Source organism: Rhamphochromis longiceps, linkage group LG13, assembly GCF_057381845.1.
Source record: "Rhamphochromis longiceps isolate RC_006_pf linkage group LG13, R_longiceps_female_GT1.1, whole genome shotgun sequence".
Lineage (NCBI taxonomy): Eukaryota > Metazoa > Chordata > Actinopteri > Cichliformes > Cichlidae > Rhamphochromis > Rhamphochromis longiceps.
Window position 1 is genome coordinate 4,499,364 of NC_140569.1, and position 19,507 is coordinate 4,518,870.

Genomic DNA, 19,507 nt, shown 5'->3' on the forward strand with positions numbered 1-19,507 from the left:
CACTGAAGTAACACACTGTGGAGAATGAGAGCGAACCAGTGTGTCTACCTAGACTTCACTTTTAAATTAGCTTCATTACTTTAGCCTAAAATGTTGAATCTTTTTTAAACCCACAGGTCAAATTTCCATGTGCCGCTGCAAAGCTCGAACTGGCCAATATGTTGGTGCACTTAATGGGACACTGTGTACATACAGAGGGAGGTAATGGGGTTTGAGCAGGGGCCCAGGGTCCATTTTTCCTCTCAGGTCTTCTGGAGTTAATACAGTAATGTGTGTTATAAAGAGCTGGCACATTGTAGTTTCCAGGCAACAAGAGTAAGTGTTTCCTCCTCTCAATGCGCTTCTTTAGAAATCTCTGTGTCAAGGTTATCATTACCTGCATAGCTCTCCTCTCCTGCTTTGCCAGAGGAGATGTGTTGTGTTTCTAGAATATTTCTCAAAGTGCAATTTCACCTGTTTGCAGTCATGAAAAAAAGCACCCGAGTGCTGCGGTGACAGCTGATCCCGCAGGCTGCCCGAATCAAAGATTAACGGCTGTTGAACTTCCATGGAGGAGTTGTAGTCTGAAAAGTGAAAGTTTACTGCTTTAAAATGTTGATTGCTTGAAAGTCAGTCATTTGCAACACCTCTGTATATGGTATAATAAACCATGATATTAAATGTGCCGTCCTCTGCTCCTACATACCGTACCTCAGAGAAACAGGAATGATCCCTTTTATCGGGTCGGCAAGTGTTGGTATATTCAAAGAGACTTAAAGACTGGAAACAAGAAAAAAAATAATTCTCATGCTGCTGCCTGGGTTTTGCGCCTAGTAACAAGTTGCTTTAAATATAGGAGAATGATTGTGATCATTAGTATGTGCAGAAAGCATCTTGGCAACAAGAAAGCTGGAAGAAAAATGTGTGGTCCACCTGCCACTTCACAGCTGCATGGAATGACTGCATGGAAAATGACTGTTTAATCATTCAATGCAATGCCTCACAAAACACGTGGCTTTCTTTTGTGTAGCCTGGCATTGTCTCACAGAAGCACTGTGTGGGATGGTGTCTTCAATATCTACAACTAATTTGAAAAAGGATACATTTTTTTAATGCTTTCATTATGAAAATGTCAGCAGTTAACTGATCTTGAAACACATTAGTTACATGTTTGCTTGCAACAAATTGAATTTATTTAGCTCAAAAATCTAAACTATACATTAAAATCATCCACATCATCAATAGACTCCTTTGTTTTTGTCTTTTACTGAGCGATGGTATTTATCCTCTGAAACTCTCTATTTTAGCTCGTCTTGGTTGGCTCCCTCTCACCTACCTCTCAGATTCAGAACTTACTGCTTCTGAGCACAGCTTCCCCGTTTTGCAAGTGCCAGAATTAAACTTCAGGCCGAGCGAGTAACACAATTTCTTGGTCTCGATTGGAATGGTAATTTCTCTAATCCATCTGGACATGTTGGATCCAGAATAGCAGACAACACAAACATCGGCAGCTACAACAGGAGCAGTCTGAGAATGAAGGACCGAAAATGTCTTTCACACCACGCACGAACTGAGTCCCCGGATCCAGAATATTTCCATATGCATTACTTTGTGAAAGATAATATCTCCCTGTCTTTCTTTGTTAAGTTTCATGTGCATTTGTGAAGCTGTGATGCTCTGTGGGATAGATTAGGGAGCAAGGGAACGTTTGGTCCTCAAAGTTGATGTTAGAAGCAGGAAAAATGGGCAAGTTTAAGGATTTGATTGAGTTTGACAAAAGGCCAACTGTGAAGGCTACAGGACTGGGTCAGAGCATCTCCAAAACTGCAGGTCTTATAGAGTGTTTCCGCTCTGCGGGATTCAGTATGTCTTAAAAGTGGTCCAAGGAAGAAATGGTGGTGAACCCTGTCTCGGGTGTCCAAGAATCACTGATGCCTGTGGGGACTGAACACTCAAAAAAATGAATGAGGTGGATTGTTCAGTGTATATTAATTATTTATTTTCATTTTACTTAAAATATATGTTTTTGTTAAGTTAACATATGTTTTTCTAATCAAGTCTACGTAATTGTGTCTATTATTCAACGTACATAATACTAATGTGTTACTTGATCGCATAACATTTAAGTTAAGTCAATTAGGATCGATATACCTTGTATATCCACAAGGTGGCAGTAATGCAAAAACAGTTGTAATGAAACCGCGCAGAACAAGAAGGTTTCACGGCTTGTGCCTGCTCATGCGCAAGACTTCAAATTTAACTGAAAAAGGCTGTTTTGGCGCCAAGCTGCTGTTTCTTTGAGAGGTAAGACCACTTTTTTCTTTGACTATGTTGTGTAGTATCTATATGTCCAGCATGGTTATATTTTGCGTTTGTCTTACAAGACATGTTATATCGTTTGCGTGTGCTTGTTTTACATTAGTTTTACTGGGTCCTGGACATGCTTATTTTGTGGACTGTGTAAGAAACATTTTTATTGTTTTTTGTTTTATTAAGGGATTAGCTACAGGGGTTCATGGGGTTATTCTTTCAAGGGGTTATTTTTCCATTTGCTTTCTTGGGATTCCTTTTCTGTAATCCGAGAGTCGGAAATATCGAATAGGATAGCAAGGATAGCATAAAGTGACATTTAAAATCCAAAAAGTCAAGGGCGAAAGCCACTGTGACACCATTGTTCTGCTCTATCAGTAATCTGTATTATGTAAAAATGGTCTGTAAATACAGCATGTTTCCTAGCGGAGTTATACATATCAATGTAGTTATAAATTACAGTTTGTGAAAGTACACACTTAATTTTTTTAATAAAATTATTCAAGACATATGAGTGGACAGACAATGGAGGTCGACAGACCTGGTGATAATTGCTTCTATAGAAAGTTAGCACATGGCAGTGTCAATCTCTTGCTTTTCTTCTGAGTAGTATTTTATTTAGTTGTAATTCAAACAATAATTTGCTTCTTGAAATTAAGTAATGAATTTCTTGTTTTACTTTATAAATCTCAGATCCTGCCTTTACCTGCTCCCTCCTATACTGATGTGGTGTATGTGGTATTGCTGAGCTTGTATGTGGTATGTGAACTGTTATACTTTTAAAAACAAAACTGTTTTATAAGTTAAGTTTTCTTTTGTGACCCATCCCATGCCCCTGTTATTTCTTCTCCACATCTGAACCATGGTAAAGGTTGCAGTTCAAGGGCCTGAGGCATGAAATTCTTTTCAGATCAGCTGTGATCAATATTTTTTGGAACTTGATAAATAACAATAAAAGCTGTAATGGCTCCATTAGCATTTTGTGTAAATGTTTGTGTTAAAATTATAGCTTTAATGAGGTCTTACTACATTAGTTTTAGTTTGTATATGTGTACATATAGTATGTATATTTACAGTACAGTATGTTGTGTTTGTTGACATATTTTCAGGTGGAAGCAGAATATGTGAGGATTACTACTGCTGCACATGTTCCAAGGCTTTTTACACAACTTGACCAATACACTGACCAGCTCATAAAAGTCTTCAAGAAAAAAGGAGGCGTTGCAGGGAAGAAAATTAGACAAACTTTGGCCCCAGCCACACAGGTGCGTTATTCTGTTGGTAGCAAAATATTATGGCTAATAAGATCATTTTCAAATTTAAACAGCTAGTGTATGGTAGCTGCACAGTGCACTTACATTTATATTAAGCAAGACAAATTTTGGTGCTCAAAACGTTGGAAAATTTAAATTACCTAAACATATGTAAAATCTGATCCCTTGATTTAGGTTAAACCAGAAGTGAATGTTTTTATGTTATGTTTTGAATGCAAAAAAGATGATGTATTAGTTTGTCTTTACCTCCATTATGGACATATATAATGTGGTGGAAACCCTGCCCAACAGGTTAACTATTCATGTCCATGTGATGATTAGTTGGTCTTGTGTACATGTCTATCTGTGCAGTGGATATGTCATTCATTTTGCGTATAATGTGAGTTTCTGTCATCCTAAAGTATATCTGTTTTCTCTTCCTGTATCTCTGCCACTCTCTACAGAAGGAAACCATTGAAAAGGGGAGGGAGTGTGTCCTCAGGGCACTACCTTTTTACCTGAATGAAGACCCAAGCATCCTCTTCAAAGAATAATTGGTTGGTAATTTTAGTTTAGTTTTTTATCTGTATTAAACCAAATTTTGAATAACTAATGTTGTTGCATGTTGTAATGTTGTTGTTGTTGTAATTTGCATGGAACCTGTTTAAATGTTTTGGGAAATCTTCTTGTATACCCAAACTATTTATATTTATCGTTGAATCTGTAGTCTAAAATAGTGGCGCACTGGGGTGCATGTTCCTAATATTGTGTTTACGTCATTAAAGGGTAGCTTTGGCCCTTTTTCTTTCTTTTTTTAAAACTGGATGCCATTTTTCTATGTTTTTGTGTCTAAGCTACAGCTGTTCAGAGGGAGCTGGAACAAATTACCCTTGCTATCTTTACCATCGAAAGAGCTGATGCCAGCACTCCTCCAGCCGATGTGGGTGTAAGCGCCAGACGTCTGCTTTATATTTTTATTTACGATTGAGTTCATGTTTGTTTTATAATTCATAGCTTCATTACATAAGTCATCTTTTCAGGATTAATAAATGTGAAAATATATGTGTTTACATAAAGTAATTTTAAGTCACTGTTTTGGGATTGGAACCTAAAAGGGGGTACCTCTCACTTTAATTATGTAAGTGCAATAGTAGCATGAAACCCTGTGTGAGAGGGAAGGGGAGGAGCATGGACAGAGAGGTTAGGAGTCTCACGGTTTTCTGACCGTGTGCACAGCTAGTTCTGGATAACTGCTATTTTTTGGAACTTTCATGCTTTTTAGGAAGGAGTTCATTGTTACATCTTCCGTTTGTAATAAATAAACAGTCTTCAAATCATAATGCAACTGGAAGCATTTCTTTTGGAAACCAGGAACACGCGTCAGCCATAGACTCTTCTTTTTTGAACTTGGTTTATTGGAAATTACCCTACAGTGGGTATAACCATCTAGTGTGTCCTGCATGACCTGGAAGACCTGGCCTCTGCATGTGCACTCTTAATGGGTGGGATATATGCACTGAATCTCAGTTAACCTCAAGACTGAAAGCTAAGAGACAATCAAAAGTATTGAGATTTAAAGGATTTAATTGAGAGATGATACTGCACCAGAAATGTTGAAGGGTGGTGTGTATATTAGCGTTCAAGGCATATTGTTATGAGGTGGAAATATGTTCATATTCAGTTTGTGTTACATTGTGTGCATTGTAAAGGTAATTGCAATACATACTAAAATTAAGGGTAAGTTAGGAGGTTGATCTGATATCCTCGTGTTGGTGTTGTTCCCAGATCATCATACTAAATGTTGTTCCAGGATCAACATTGCAAGTGACCAATCAGAATGTTGTGACGTCATACTTTTGCGACTTCGGGAAAAACCGGCGTAAAACAAAAAACTGTACTTAAGCTGCGTGAAACCGCCTCTGTCCGCCGATCAACTGACCCTAACCCTAACCGTAACCCTTTAATAAACAGTAAGCAGAATTGATATTGTCCTTGCAACATTGGAATTTCATAAATGCACGAATGGCTTGGCGCGCAAAAGAATAACGTCACAACAATGTGACAACATTTTCATGATTGTCTGGGAACAACACCAACACGAGGATATCAGATCATCCAAGTTGGGAATGCAGGATGAATGTATATTTTGTGGACTTTTAAAGACGAACAATTGTTTCCATGTTAAAATGTTTCCATCTGAAGTTTTTTGCCCAAACACTGGTAAAATAAATGTTGACAGTGGCGAGTGTTAAATGGTTACTGCTGTGCTGTTGCAAAAAAACTGAACGCTGACAAGCTGTTTTATTGTTAGACCATAATGTTGGCATGTTTTGTTAAAGTTTTATTTGGGATGGTGATGTAATTTTCTTTGATTGCTAATATCAGTGGACTATTTATTATTATTATTATTATTATTATTATTATTATTGTTGTTGTTGTTGTTGTTGTTACATTTTTTTTTTTTTTTTTTAAATTGTGGCTGTTGAGGTGGACACTTCACTTTGCATTGTTAAAGGAAAGCACTTCATTGGCATTGTGTTACTGGACTGACCCTAAGCAATCATTGCAAATAGCAACTTTGCTATCCATTTTAGACACTAAAAGAAAAAAACACTCACAGACCTTACTAGCATCACATGTGCATAACTCAAGTGTCATCTTATCAATGTGTTATGTGATCTTCAATGCGGTTTTTTTTCTTCTATTTCTGGTAGATACAGACATTTAATTTAAAGTCTTGATGTTGCATCTCCCTACATACTGTTAATTACTAACCCTAATGAGCTGTTGTGTTTTATTTTGGACTGGGTTTACACAAATGCTCACTGAATGTGTTGGCAATAAAATAAATTTAAAAAAATAAGTTGGATGTACTTAATTCATTTGTGTGGAACCTGTTGACAAAATAGATTTATGTAAAACTAATTAATAAAGCACAAGGTGGCTGAAAATATAATATTTGAATTAATCTAACTTAAATTTAACATTTTACTGCCACAAATAAGAAATGTGTTGAAGTAACTAATCTAAACTATCTAACCTGAAAATATATCATCTATGTTCATACAACATAACTTGATTTAGTTAGTCTTAAATATGTCTTGTTAATCTTAAGTAGTTTTTTTAAATTAGATGAACTAAAGATTTTTGCTTTAAACTTAACATAATTCAATTTCGTGGAACCTGTTGACAAAATAATTTTAATTAAAGTCAACGTTTCATTTTTTTGAGTGAAGGCTGGCCCCTGTGGTCCGATCCAGCAGTTGAGTTACTGCAGCTCACTTTGCTGTAAAACGTAATGTTGGGTCTGATAGAAAGTTATCAGAAAACACAATGCATCATAGCTCGTTGTGTATGAGGCTGCATAGCCACAGACCTGTCAGAGTGCCCATGCTGACCCCTGTTCACTGCCGAAAATGCCAACAATGGGCACGTGAGCATCAGAACTGGACCACAGAGCACCAGTGGCCTGGTTTAATTAACATCTAATTTACATGGATGCATGTGCATCGCTTACCTGGGGAACACTTGACACCAAGATACACTATGGAAAGAATTCAAGCGGGCGAGAGGCAGTATGATGGTTTGGGCAATGTTCTGCTGCGAAACCATGAACCCTGCTATGTTACATACCGCCTATCCTAAGCATTGTTGCAGGTGATGCACATTCTCTGTGGGTTGTTGCCTCTTCCACCAGGATAATGCACACTGCCACAGAGAAAAATGGTTCAGGAATGGTTTAAGAAGCACAGCAATGGCTTTGAGGTGCTGACTTGACCTCCAAATTCCAAGAATCTCAATCCAGCATCTGTGGGATGTGCTAGACAAACAAGTCTGTCACCTTGCAACTTAGGGGACTTACAGGATCTGCTGCTAACATTCGGTGCCAGACACCACAGCACCTTCAGGGGTCTTGTGGAGTTCATGCCTTGATGGGTCGCAGCTGTTTTGTCAGCAAAAGAGAGACCGACACAATATTATACCAGATCAGTGTATATGACAGAAAATAAGAAATCATAACAGGTACTCTTTAACCCTCATCTTAGAAGCCTGCAGTCTATATATAACATTATGGAGTGATTCTTTTTCAAGTACAAGATGGCATTTCTGTGAATTAAAGAAAAAACCCATTTATGACCATCATCCAGTCAGATGATACAGAAATCTTCATGTAAACAAACATTTACACTCATGAACACTGAGAATGACCTCTGTAATGTCCTCTGCCTCTAACGCCTTGCTAGAGTCGACATTCAGACTAAACTCCTCTTCAAAATGACCACGCAGACAAGAGGGTTTGACTTCACTCCCTTTACTTAGGCCAGTTGAAGTAGGGTAAAACTGAGAAACAACATGACATGAAATGCTCTTAGAAACCATAGATGAGGAGAAATACACAATAACAGTACAATGACTTGTTTAGCCGAAAGCGTTAGCTAATTCCCTCTTTACAAACGTTTCTATTAAGCAAACACTGCAATCACATTTCTTCAAGTAGATTGTTCATTAGTAAAGATGGAACAGAATTACATACCGACAATGCCCTTAAAGACCGTCTTAAGGGAGACAAATGCCACTACAGCAGCGGACGGGAGAACGGGAGAAGTCCTTTCCCCAAACAATAACATGCGCTTTCTGATGACATCATAGAACAGAGACGGATTTGAGCACGTTACACCAGGTCATGCCAAAAGGGGGCACTAAAGAGTAACTTTCTCAGGGAAAATCTATTTAAACAGAATACGGTTACATGGTGACAGAACACTCCCCGTCTGAAACTCAGCAGGTTTCACCTATTAATATGACAAGGTCAAACACATTTCAGTCATCTGGAGGAATGAGCAAGATCATCTCATTCACGGGTCGGACGTAAAGCTTTGGTCCCTCTTTCTTAATGACCTTCACTTGCACTTTGCGCACCCTTCCGTCTTTACTGGGATACACATCGACGATGATACCTAAGGGCCAGTCGTTCCTGCTACACTGACTGTCCTTAAGAAGCACCACACTTCCTTGCTTAAGGTTTGGCCGGTCAGAAGTCCACTTTGTTCGACACTGTAGTGTTGACAGATACTGTTTCCGCCACCTGTCCCAAAATGTGTTAGACAAGCTTTGGACCCTGCGCCACTGTTGCTTCAATAGGTCTTTATGTCCAAAATCTCCTTCTGGTACTGGGCATGGACCTACTTTCTGAGTAAGCAATGAAGCTGGTGTAAGAATGAAAGGATCTGTAGGATCATTTGACACGGGCACCAATGGTCGACTGTTCACTATGGCCGAGACCTCAGCCATGAATGTTGTGAGTACCTCATGCGTGAGTTTGGAGGAGCCCATCTGAAGAAGCATCGAGTCCAGGATACGACGTGTGATGCCGATCATCCTTTCCCACGCTCCTCCCATATGAGAGGAATGTGGTGTGTTGAAGGTCCACGTACATCCGTGTTCTGACAGAAACCTCTCCATGTGTTTCCCATCAAGATTCGAGGGAATCCCCATATCCTTGCAAGCTCTGGTGAAATTAGTACCCTGGTCGGAGCGTATGCTTTTCAAAGGTCCTCGAATCGCCATAAACCTTCTGAATGAGTTTATGAAACTGGAGGCATCCAATGACTCAATTACCTCAATGTGTATAGCTCTGACACACAGACAGGTAAAGAGGACAGCCCACCTCTTACTTTCGGCGTGGCCTCCTCTCGTGCGACGGGCTGATACAGACCAGGGCCCGAACACATCAATGCCGACGTTGCTAAAGGGTGGTTCCATGCTGAGCCTGTCAGGTGGCAAGTCTGCCATCTTTTGGACTTCACACCTCCCTCTCAGCCTTCGACAAGTGACACACTCGAAAACGAGTCTATTAATGCATCTCCTGCCACCAACGATCCAGTAACCTGCAGCTCGGACAGCCCCTTCAGTGAAAAGACGTCCTTGGTGACGTACCTGCTCATGAAGGTGACGCACTATGAGAGTGGTTACGTGATGCCGTCCAGGCAGGACCAGTGGCCGTTTCTCGTGGAATCCTATTTTTGCCTCAATGAGGCGACCCCCGATCCTTAACAGCCCGTCTGAGTCAATGAAAGGATCCAGGGCAACGAGTGGGCTGCTCTTGGGAATGTTGGCGTTTGATGCAAGACACTCCAGTTCTTTCCTATAGACCTCTTGTTGAACTGCTTTGATAATGACTAGCTTACTCTGTTCAAGAATATCCCTGGTTGGGGGTGTGCTGCACTGGTGCCAACCCTCACATTTCTGAGCGACACACTCCGTTCCTTTTTTGAAGCTCTGAACAATGTGAATAAGGGTACCAAGAGCCCTTATGAGGGAACCCCAGCATGAGAAGCGATTGAACCGCCCAGAGCCGAGATGTTTGAGGACAGTGACCGACAGTGTTGTGACTTGAGGCCTGATTTCACTGTCTTGATCTGGTTCCAAAAGGTCAAACCTCTGTACCACCGGTGACGCCCCTTCAAGTCGAGACAAGAATGCCGGTCCAGAGAACCATATTGTGTTCTCAAGGTGGTCTGCTGTGATAGACCGTGAGGCGATGTCTGCGGGGTTGTCTTCTGAGCAGACATATCGCCACTGCTGTGGCGTAGTGCTTCGTCTGATCCTCTGGACTCGGTTGCTCACGTATACATAAAACCTTCTCTTCTCATTGTAGATATATCCGAGCACCACCTTACTGTCTGTGTAGTAGGTGACTGCATCAAATACAATGTCTATTTCGGAGGTGATGACCTCAGACAGAGTTACTGCCATGACTGCTGCACAAAGCTCCAACCGAGGTATAGTATGCTCTGGACGTGGGGCCAGTTTGGCTTTACTTGCAACCAATCTAGTGCAGCATCCCCCATCTGCATCCACAGTCTTCAAGTAGGCAACGGCAGCTACTGCTTTCTCTGAGGCATCTGAGAAGACACAGAGTTCTGTTAACTTGACAGTAGATGGTGACATGTTTGAGTATGGTCGGGGGATCCTCAGATGTCTTAACTCCTGCAGAGAATCTCTCCAACTTTCCCACACCTTTTCCTTTTCTGCTGGTAATGGGGTGTCCCAATCTGAAGATTGTGAGGCCAGTTCTCGAAGCAGCAGTTTCCCTTGAATTGTCACGGGGGAGACGAATCCTAGAGGATCGTACAGGCTGTTCACCGTTGAGAGAACTCCTCGTTGAGTGAATGCCTTTCTCTCGTCCTGGACGCGGTAAGTAAAACAGTCTGAATCCAAGTCCCAGTACAGCCCAAGGCTACGCTGCATTGGTAGAGTGTCAGCAGTAAGGTCCAAATCTTTCAGGTCTGTGGCATGATCTTCACTGGGAAAGGCCTTCATGACCTCCTTGCTGTTCGAAGCCAGCTTATGCAGCCTAAGGTTAGAGCGAGCCAGCATTTTTTGAGTTCTTTTGAGCAGGTCGATAGCTGCGTCTGTTGTGGGCAAGGACTTTAACCCGTCATCTACGTAAAAGTCACGAGTGACAAACTGTTCTACGTCCTCCCCATACTCCTTCCGGCCTTCCTGTGCTGCACGTCTAAGACAGTAGATAGCCACAGCCGGCGAAGGACTATTTCCAAAGACGTGCACGTTCATACGGAACTCCATAATCTCTTTCTCTGGGTTGTTCTCTTTAAACCAGAGGAACCTGAGGAAGTTCCGGTCTTCAGGACGCACCTTGAAACAATGAAACATCTGTTGCACGTCCACAGTGAAGGCGATCTGTTCTTTCCGAAACCGAAGGAGGACTCCTACCAGGGTGTTGTTGAGGTCTGGTCCCGTTAGGAGTACTTGGTTCAGAGACAAACCTTTGTGCTGGGCACTGGAGTCGAAGACGACTCTTATTTGGGAGGGCTTCTTGGGATGGTAAACCCCAAAACAAGGTAGGTACCAATGCTCCTCATTAGGCTTCAGAGGTGGGGCTTCTTCAGCGTGCCCATTCTGAAAGATCTTTGCCATGAACGAGACAAACTCTTCCTTCATTTTAGGCTTCCTTCTGAAGGACCGCTGTAGAGATTTGAGACGTTCAAGTGCTTGCTCGTGGTTATGAGGGAGCTTTGGTCGTAGAGATCTGAAAGGCAGAGGAGCCACCCACCTGTTTTCTTGGTCCTTATAGACCTCTTGCTCCATGATGTGGATGAACTGTCCGTCCTCTGTTGAAGGAGCTTCTTTGTCGTCGTCCTTTGTTGTCTGGAACACATTACAGTCTAAGGTGGCCCATTTCTCACTAGCAGGGAGATGTTTGCATGTTAGGGGAAATGAGGGGGAGCTATCACTACTATACTTCTCTTTTACATAGTAATCGTTTGGGCATGGCTGAAAGAGAGAAGGACGTCCATTTTTCAGTACGTTAGTGTAGCAAGAGCTGATAACCGTAGGTCTGTGGACATCTCCAATGCACACATCTCCTACAATAACCCAACCCAGATCCAACTTCTGGGCATAGGGTGCGTTTTGTGGGCCATTCACTTGTCTTCTGACCTTATGAACTCTGATGATATCTCTGCCTAGCAAGAGCAGGATGGAAGCTTGGGAGTCCAGCTTTGGAATGTGTTTTGCAAGGGCCTTCAAATGACTGTGGTTTAATGCTACCTCTGGTGTTGGTATTTCTGCGCGGTTATTTGGGATCTCGTTGCATTCAATCAGTGACGGCAAAGAGAGTGTGACACTCCCGTTAATGGGTTCGATCACAAAGCCACGTGCTTGTCTGCCTTCTGTCTCTTGTGTTCCGGCACATGTCTTCAAAGTGTATGGTGAAGGAGGCCCTGCAATGTTGAATAGGTCGAAAAACTCGGTACGTGCAAGTGATCTGTTGCTCTGATCATCTAATATTGTGTATACCGTAACTGCAGCTTCAGGGCAGTCGGTTGGGTACACCCTGGTCAGACATATTTTTGAGCAGGAACGCCCTGCGGGATAATTTCCGCAGACCTCAGTACATGCTGTGGAAACATCACCTTCATTCAGGTTGGAATTTCCCTCCCCGCCCTGATCTGGTGCGGAATGTGCTGTGTTGGTGGACCATGGGGCAGATCCAGGGTGGAGGGCTGCAATGTGGCTCTTGCTTCCACACTCTGAGCAGGAGATGTCGTCTTCACAATTCCTTGCCAAATGTGTGGCTCTGCAGCACCTGTAACATATTCCGTACCTTTTTAAGAGTGCTTTCCTTTCTTCCATTGGCTTCTCTCTAAACCCGCGACACCTGGGTAAGGGGTGGGGTTTGTTGTGTAGCGGGCAGCGCTCTGCTGGATCATCTCTAGTGGATGACTCGCTTCCAGATTGGGTGCGAAACGATGCAGTCCTTGTACCGTTGAAAAGGGGCCGAGGATCCGGCGAGACCCTCGTTTTAAAAACTGCCACAGCTTTGTGACCTTCGGCTTTAGACGATTGCTTACTGCCTAATAACTCACTACTGTATGCTGTCTGTGTGAGGCCAGGGTCGTTGCGCATCCGTGCTTCCCGACACACAAAGTCTACAAAGAAACCGAATGGGGGATAGGGAGCCCCGCGATCTTCTTTGTACTTAAAGCCTAAAGAAAGCCATTTTTCCTGGAGATAAAATGGCAGCTTCTGGACGACAGGGGTAACACCACGAGGGGTATCCAGATAACTAAGCCCAAGCAAGTCACCATCTTCTTTGGCAGCCTGTATCTCCGACAGCAAGTCTCCCAGCTCTCTTAGTTTACGACCATCTCTGTTTGGAATCTTGGGAAAGTTGTCTAATCTTTTCAAAAAGGCACCCTCGATGACCTCTGGTGCACCGTAGCACTCATTAAGCCTGTCCCACATAGCTCTGAGTCCGTTAGCTGGTTGGTTCGCATACACGGATCGTATTCGTCTGGCATGTTCAGCTGAGTCCTTACCTAGCCATTTCACGAGGAGGTCAAGCTGTTCACTTGGTGAGAGGTTGAGACCTCTGATGGCATTCATAAACGATGCTTTCCAGGCTCTGTAGCATTCGGGACGGTCGTTGAAGTGAAGGAGCCCTGTAGTCACCAGTTCACGTCGAGCCATAAATCTAACAAGGTCTGACATGTTCTGCTCCATTTCTAGTGGAGTGTACAGTGGGCCCCTTTCCCGGCATGTGGTCTCATGTGGGTGACCGGAGTTGTCTGGGGTTGTGATATACGCCGCGCCGGTGTAGCCGCTGTCCAGAGGCTGTCGTGCATAATTGACCGTTGGTTCTTGTTTAGGGGTGTAGGTCTCACTTTGATCAGCTTTGCCTGGGAAATGATCCTTTAGATTTGCTATTATGGGTGTGGTTTGGGTTTGGATGTGTGGTGTCGCAACTGGCTTGAGGCTTGGTCGAAAATGTACATCAGATCCTGGCGTAAAGATCTTGGAGTAGGAGTCTATGGTCGGTGAATGCTGAAGGAGTTTCGTCTCCGTGTTATCATTGGAGGTTTCTAGAATGGGCGTGGTTTGGCTGCCGTGTGAGGCACCCTTCACATATTCTCTTGTGTGCGTTACTGGGTCGTCAGCAGGAACATCTATCTCACTAAGACCCTCGCCATCATCTTGGATCGCTGCAGCCTCCAAAACTTCTGCTTTTGCTTCTGCAGCTGCAGCCCTTTTTTCCATGCGTACTTTATCTAATGACGCTTCAAGACGTATTTTTCGAAGCTGCATAGAAGCTTCCAGTTCCGCTTGCTGCAGCTTCAGATCGTTCTCTTTATCCACAAATGCTGCTTCAGCCTTAGCCGCCTCAGCTTCTGCACGTGCTTGTGCAGCGGCTGCCTTACTTGCAGCTGAGCTCCTGGTATGCCTGGAGGAGCCAGATATATTAGATCTGGTTTTCATTGATGCGCTGGTTCTCTGCGACATGTTGCTGTTGATTGGATTTCTTCCTACATCTGAGCTGTTTCCGGAGGATAGCTCTAATTGCTGTCCAGTTCCCCACGAGACTGGTCTTTGAGAGGCTGTCGTTTTACTGTAATGTCCTCTGCCTCTAACGCCTTGCTAGAGTCGACATTCAGACTAAACTCCTCTTCAAAATGACCACGCAGACAAGAGGGTTTGACTTCACTCCCTTTACTTAGGCCAGTTGAAGTAGGGTAAAACTGAGAAACAACATGACATGAAATGCTCTTAGAAACCATAGATGAGGAGAAATACACAATAACAGTACAATGACTTGTTTAGCCGAAAGCGTTAGCTAATTCCCTCTTTACAAACGTTTCTATTAAGCAAACACTGCAATCACATTTCTTCAAGTAGATTGTTCATTAGTAAAGATGGAACAGAATTACATACCGACAATGCCCTTAAAGACCGTCTTAAGGGAGACAAATGCCACTACAGCAGCGGACGGGAGAACGGGAGAAGTCCTTTCCCCAAACAATAACATGCGCTTTCTGATGACATCATAGAACAGAGACGGATTTGAGCACGTTACACCAGGTCATGCCAAAAGGGGGCACTAAAGAGTAACTTTCTCAGGGAAAATCTATTTAAACAGAATACGGTTACATGGTGACAGAACAACCTCTTCATGGGAGTAGCATTTATTACTACTTGTTATGAAGAATAAAGATGAGCAGACTGACTGAACAGAACTATAGTCAACCACTTACCTCATCGACTTCCTTTCAGACGAGGGAACAAAGTGAGATCACACATCGCAGGCCATCTCTCAATGCATAAAGAGCGGCCGGCCCGGCCTCGAGGCTTCCTCATACAAAAATACGAAACGCCCGAGACACCCAGAGGTCAGGTCATCACACTCCAAAAGGCCTACAGCGAGCATGACCTTCCAGACCTCATAATGCAAAAATCCATAGCAGGAAAAAAATTAAATGTAGCTCATATATTATACATAGGTATAGTTGGGCTGCACGAAAAATTCTGATCCAGGGAAGACACTGCAGTGAATATCGATTCAAGACAGAGAAGAATTTAATAACTTTGATTTAATAACACATTACTGTTGTATGACAGTTGTGTTACAGCATTTTAATTACAACATTCAAATTATGCATCAAGTTTATATATTTTACATTAAAATACAAGAAGTGATGAAACAACTGTTCTGTATAATGTGGACTTTCATCATTTTTCTCCTTTTATCATAGATTTTCTACGACTAGTGAATATGTCTGGAACTCTTTAACCATCTAACATAGTGGCTGTGATCAGATCATGAACACATTATGGTTTAAAGAGACATAATCAGTGAGGCCAAGTGTCATAGTTAGAGTGCTCCTTTTGTTGGCTAATTTTACATTTTTTCAAGTCAGTTCTTATGTGATTATAGATTAATATAAAGTTAAAGAAAGAGTTGTGAAAATGTGGTAACTTTGTTGGATTAAACCATGAAATCTCAGGGAAAAAAGCCCCAAGACATCCTACAGCTAAATTTATGGCGGGTATTTGGCTGACTGGTGAATCTCGTTATTAAACGAAGGGCTGTTATTCTATTTTTGGCTCTGCGGGGAAAGAAAAAAAATCCAATTACAGCAGCAAGATATTGTGATGATATATTTTGTTGCTTTTTATTAAGACTATTAAGAATGTGAAATCGATTGCAATACTGACTTCATGTTTCTGCATTTTATTGCTCTATTTTAAAAAAATGAACTTTTAAATGCTTTCTGGTTCAAGGACACTCGATTGAGAGATGGCTTTATTTGCAGGGGGATGCTGTATGTTTCAAAACAATGTCTTAAAATGTGCCACTGTTTTGCTGTAGATTCAATAAGAATTAGATTCAATTTGCAATGAGTCTTGCAAATGTATTACTATTAAATATATGCATAGTGTATTTTGTTGTGTACAATAGCTTAAAAGTTGAAAAAGCCATCACATCAGTGCGCAGTTGAAATGATTGTGTGATCTCATGAAGCCCGGTTTAAACCTGTCACGCTGTGATGCCGACATGATGTCACACTGCTGATTCAGACGATGGCACTAGTCTTTACTATGCCGTCTGATGAGGCCTCCTGGGCAGTGAGAGTCATCTTCTTTAAAGTAGACATCCCCTGTCGCCTGTCCGGCGTGCTGACAGAGTGGTTCTCCGGCATGTTTACGCCACGGGAGCTGTTGGCATCGCAAAGCTGTCACTGACATCTCTGCCTCTTCCTACGTCTCCTGCTTCTGTTGGGACTTAATGATGTGGCAAAAGGAAAAAAAAAGGAGAGGGCAGAGGCAGATGGAAAACAAAGTCCTCACAGCAGAGAACTGTCTAGCAGTGCTTACTACACATCCTGTGAGCTGATCCAAACCATTGTGTCTGCACTTGTGCCGACACTGTCATTTGTCTTATTGTTGAAAGCAGCAAGACTGTTTGGAAAACAGTGAAGTGAGTAAAGATGTTTCTCTCCAATGATCTTTGCTTAGTTTAAGCAGAAAATTACACTTCTAAAAATACCCCAATGAGGCTGTGTAGGTATGATGACAAGTACTATAGACCATCAAATACGTGGGTTCATATATTTGTAACATATGCTCCAAAATGACACACACCGAGTGTGTTTAGATGGGACACCTGGAGCTCCTTTCTTAATTTTTCTTTCTTTTAGAGCAATAAGTTAGTGTTTGGATGAAAGCTAGTTTGTTATTTGCGTCCATAAACCAGTCACCTCCTTTAAACTGAAGCACAAACTTACCATACAGCAATCCAAACCAACGATACAGAGAAAGTGGACACATCCAGTTTGATTTAAAAGTGTGATGGTGAGGCCTAGAAGATGCTGATTGGCCCTAGCAAGCTTGGTGCGAACAGCTGTCAGTCAAAGAAGCCACATTCTTCCCAGGTCCAACCAGGTGAACCAGTTTGAGAAAAATTAACCCTCCTTAGCATTATTATGAAAAGAGAAACTATCCACAGAGGCCAAATCTATTCATCTTTAAATTTTACACTAGGTTGTAATCATGCTGCTTTATGCTGCAATATTTTTTAACATGGAAGTCTCTGGGGATTTATTCACTTTTGTCTCAAGTGGGCACTGGAGAAACTAGTTTTTGTACTTCATTTGCAGCTTGACCCTTGGGTCATAAGTAATGGGTTAGAAGTGAGACCAGTCCAAGCCATGCTGTGCACCAAGGCAACGATGCCTGAGGAAATCTAGGGCATACCTCTGACATATCGGGCGCTTTGACAAAACACTAGAGAATAAAGATTGGATAAAGCACCCTACATGAACAGGGCAACCCTAACTGCATGGTGTACACCTGACATTTGGTAGTCCTTGTTCTATGAGGTCCACTTGAACTTTGAAGGGTCTCCCCAAACACAACGAGTAACAAGTAGGGGAATAATTTATGTGCTGCAGCACCAAGACTGCAGAAAAGAAGGCTGCCTGTAATGACAGAGCTTTGCTTTCTTGATCAATCTAACTACCCCAGCCTTCTGTGTACCTCTATATCACACTTGTTACCTCTTTGCATGCGTTATAAGTACCATGGCCCCTAGATGGTGCCCAAACATGCATTCTGTCATTTTGGGGCATTTGCTTAAATAGCTGATGCTGTCTAACAAAGTCAGAGAGAAAACAATACACTGCTTGCATAAATTACTTTTGTGGTTGTCAGTGTTTTGCGAGGACAGCCTCCATTATTAGATGAAAGCAGAAAACTAAAATGTTCTTGCTGTCCTTTAGAATTCTTTGGGTGTTTCTAGCAATGTAGGCTTCTTGTAGCATTATGTAGTTAGCTTTCTGATAAATGAACCAGTCTTGTCTCCAGTTTAGGAATCGGCCACAGGGAATGAATCCGCTGCAGGCCCATCATCACCATCTTCTCACATTACTGAGGATGTCACACAAGCTGAGCCCATAAAGCAGAAACCAGAAGTAATTTCAGGCAGTCATTTGCAGCAGTTCACACTGAAACGTCAGCTGAAAGGAGAGATTTCCATTACAGGTATTATGCAGTTTTGTTACTGAATATTTGGAATGATGAGGGCTTGGATACAAAAGTAGATTGCTGCAGTAAAATGTTAAATACCAAGCAATGACTTTTAAAGCCTAATCAGTTTGATCAGTGGTTTTGATCAGTTTTTTATTGTGTCCACTACTATTATAGATTCCCATAATCCTTCAGGCTTCAGGGTCATTTCATCCACCTGGATACTGCAGTTATGGAAGCGGCCAATTAGAATCAGCCAACTGGCTGACTACAGATGCCTGAATAGGCACTAACTAACTTAGTCGTTAAAATAGACCTCTCCACTATGTTATCCTATATCTTGTAATAAATGGATTATACGGTGGTCTTTTCCTGTTTCATATGTTAGGCTATCCCCTTTGGAAAAAACATCTTGGTAATTCCTCGCATTGCCGGAAACCCAAACGAAACACGCAATAAGAGGCTCTAATGTAAGCGTCCTGTTAATGTTGGTAGCGTCAGTTATGCAACGGACCTGGAGCCAGCACAACAGAGCCAGCAGTGCTTGGAAATTCCGACACCTCTTCACATCTGACCGTGCAATGCAGACTCTGTTTGCCAGCAGCCAAGCTGCTCTCAGCATTGAAAGACTCCATCCTAAAGGAACACCTGGCAGTAAGTTCTTTTTAAAAAACTAATGTTAGCCTACAGCAACCACCTTGTCTCAGTTGTGGTAGCTGGCTGGGTCATTTGCCACTTCAGTATCTTTGATGTACTATTGCTGTGTGATTTATTACTATTAATGAAGGCTGTGTTACAACCTGCTACCTGCAAATAAACATGTGCATTTCTGAAAACAGACAGAAAGAAAACATATTAGAAACAGTTTATATTAGAAATAGTTTTCTATATGACAACAATGCAAAAAGTGCAGCCTTACCTAATGTCCAGCCTACTTTACTCAGTTTATATTAAGATTTAAAAATCTAGTTGTTATTGCTTTTAGAACTGCACATGATTATTGGCAGCTAGCAGGCTGTCAATGCTATCCATGAAGTCTATTAGTCTGCGGTCGATGAACTAACCTCAGCTAACGCCAGCTAACAATGTTAGCTCACAGCAATAGTACATTAGATAGTTGTAAAAAGGATAACAATATA

General features: G+C 42.1%; 2 long non-coding RNA genes across 3 annotated transcripts; one reads left to right on the forward strand and one right to left on the reverse strand.

The window, feature by feature from the left end:
* The first annotated feature begins 1,964 nt into the window (after positions 1-1,964).
* Positions 1,965-4,550, forward strand: LOC146655251 (uncharacterized). Of its 2 annotated transcripts, none has more exons than XR_014914331.1 (5): positions 1,965-2,283; positions 2,983-3,048; positions 3,399-3,554; positions 4,007-4,099; positions 4,397-4,550. It is a non-coding gene; the product is annotated as an uncharacterized LOC146655251 (long non-coding RNA). The 2 variants fall into 2 exon arrangements; XR_014914332.1 differs by lacking the exon at positions 1,965-2,283 and adding an exon at positions 2,297-2,439.
* LOC146655252 (uncharacterized) lies at positions 3,403-6,661 on the reverse strand. The gene is made up of 2 exons (XR_014914333.1): positions 5,008-6,661; positions 3,403-4,506 (listed from the first exon to the last, which is right to left on the reverse strand). It is a non-coding gene; the product is annotated as an uncharacterized LOC146655252 (long non-coding RNA).
* Positions 6,662-19,507: the final 12,846 nt, after the last annotated feature.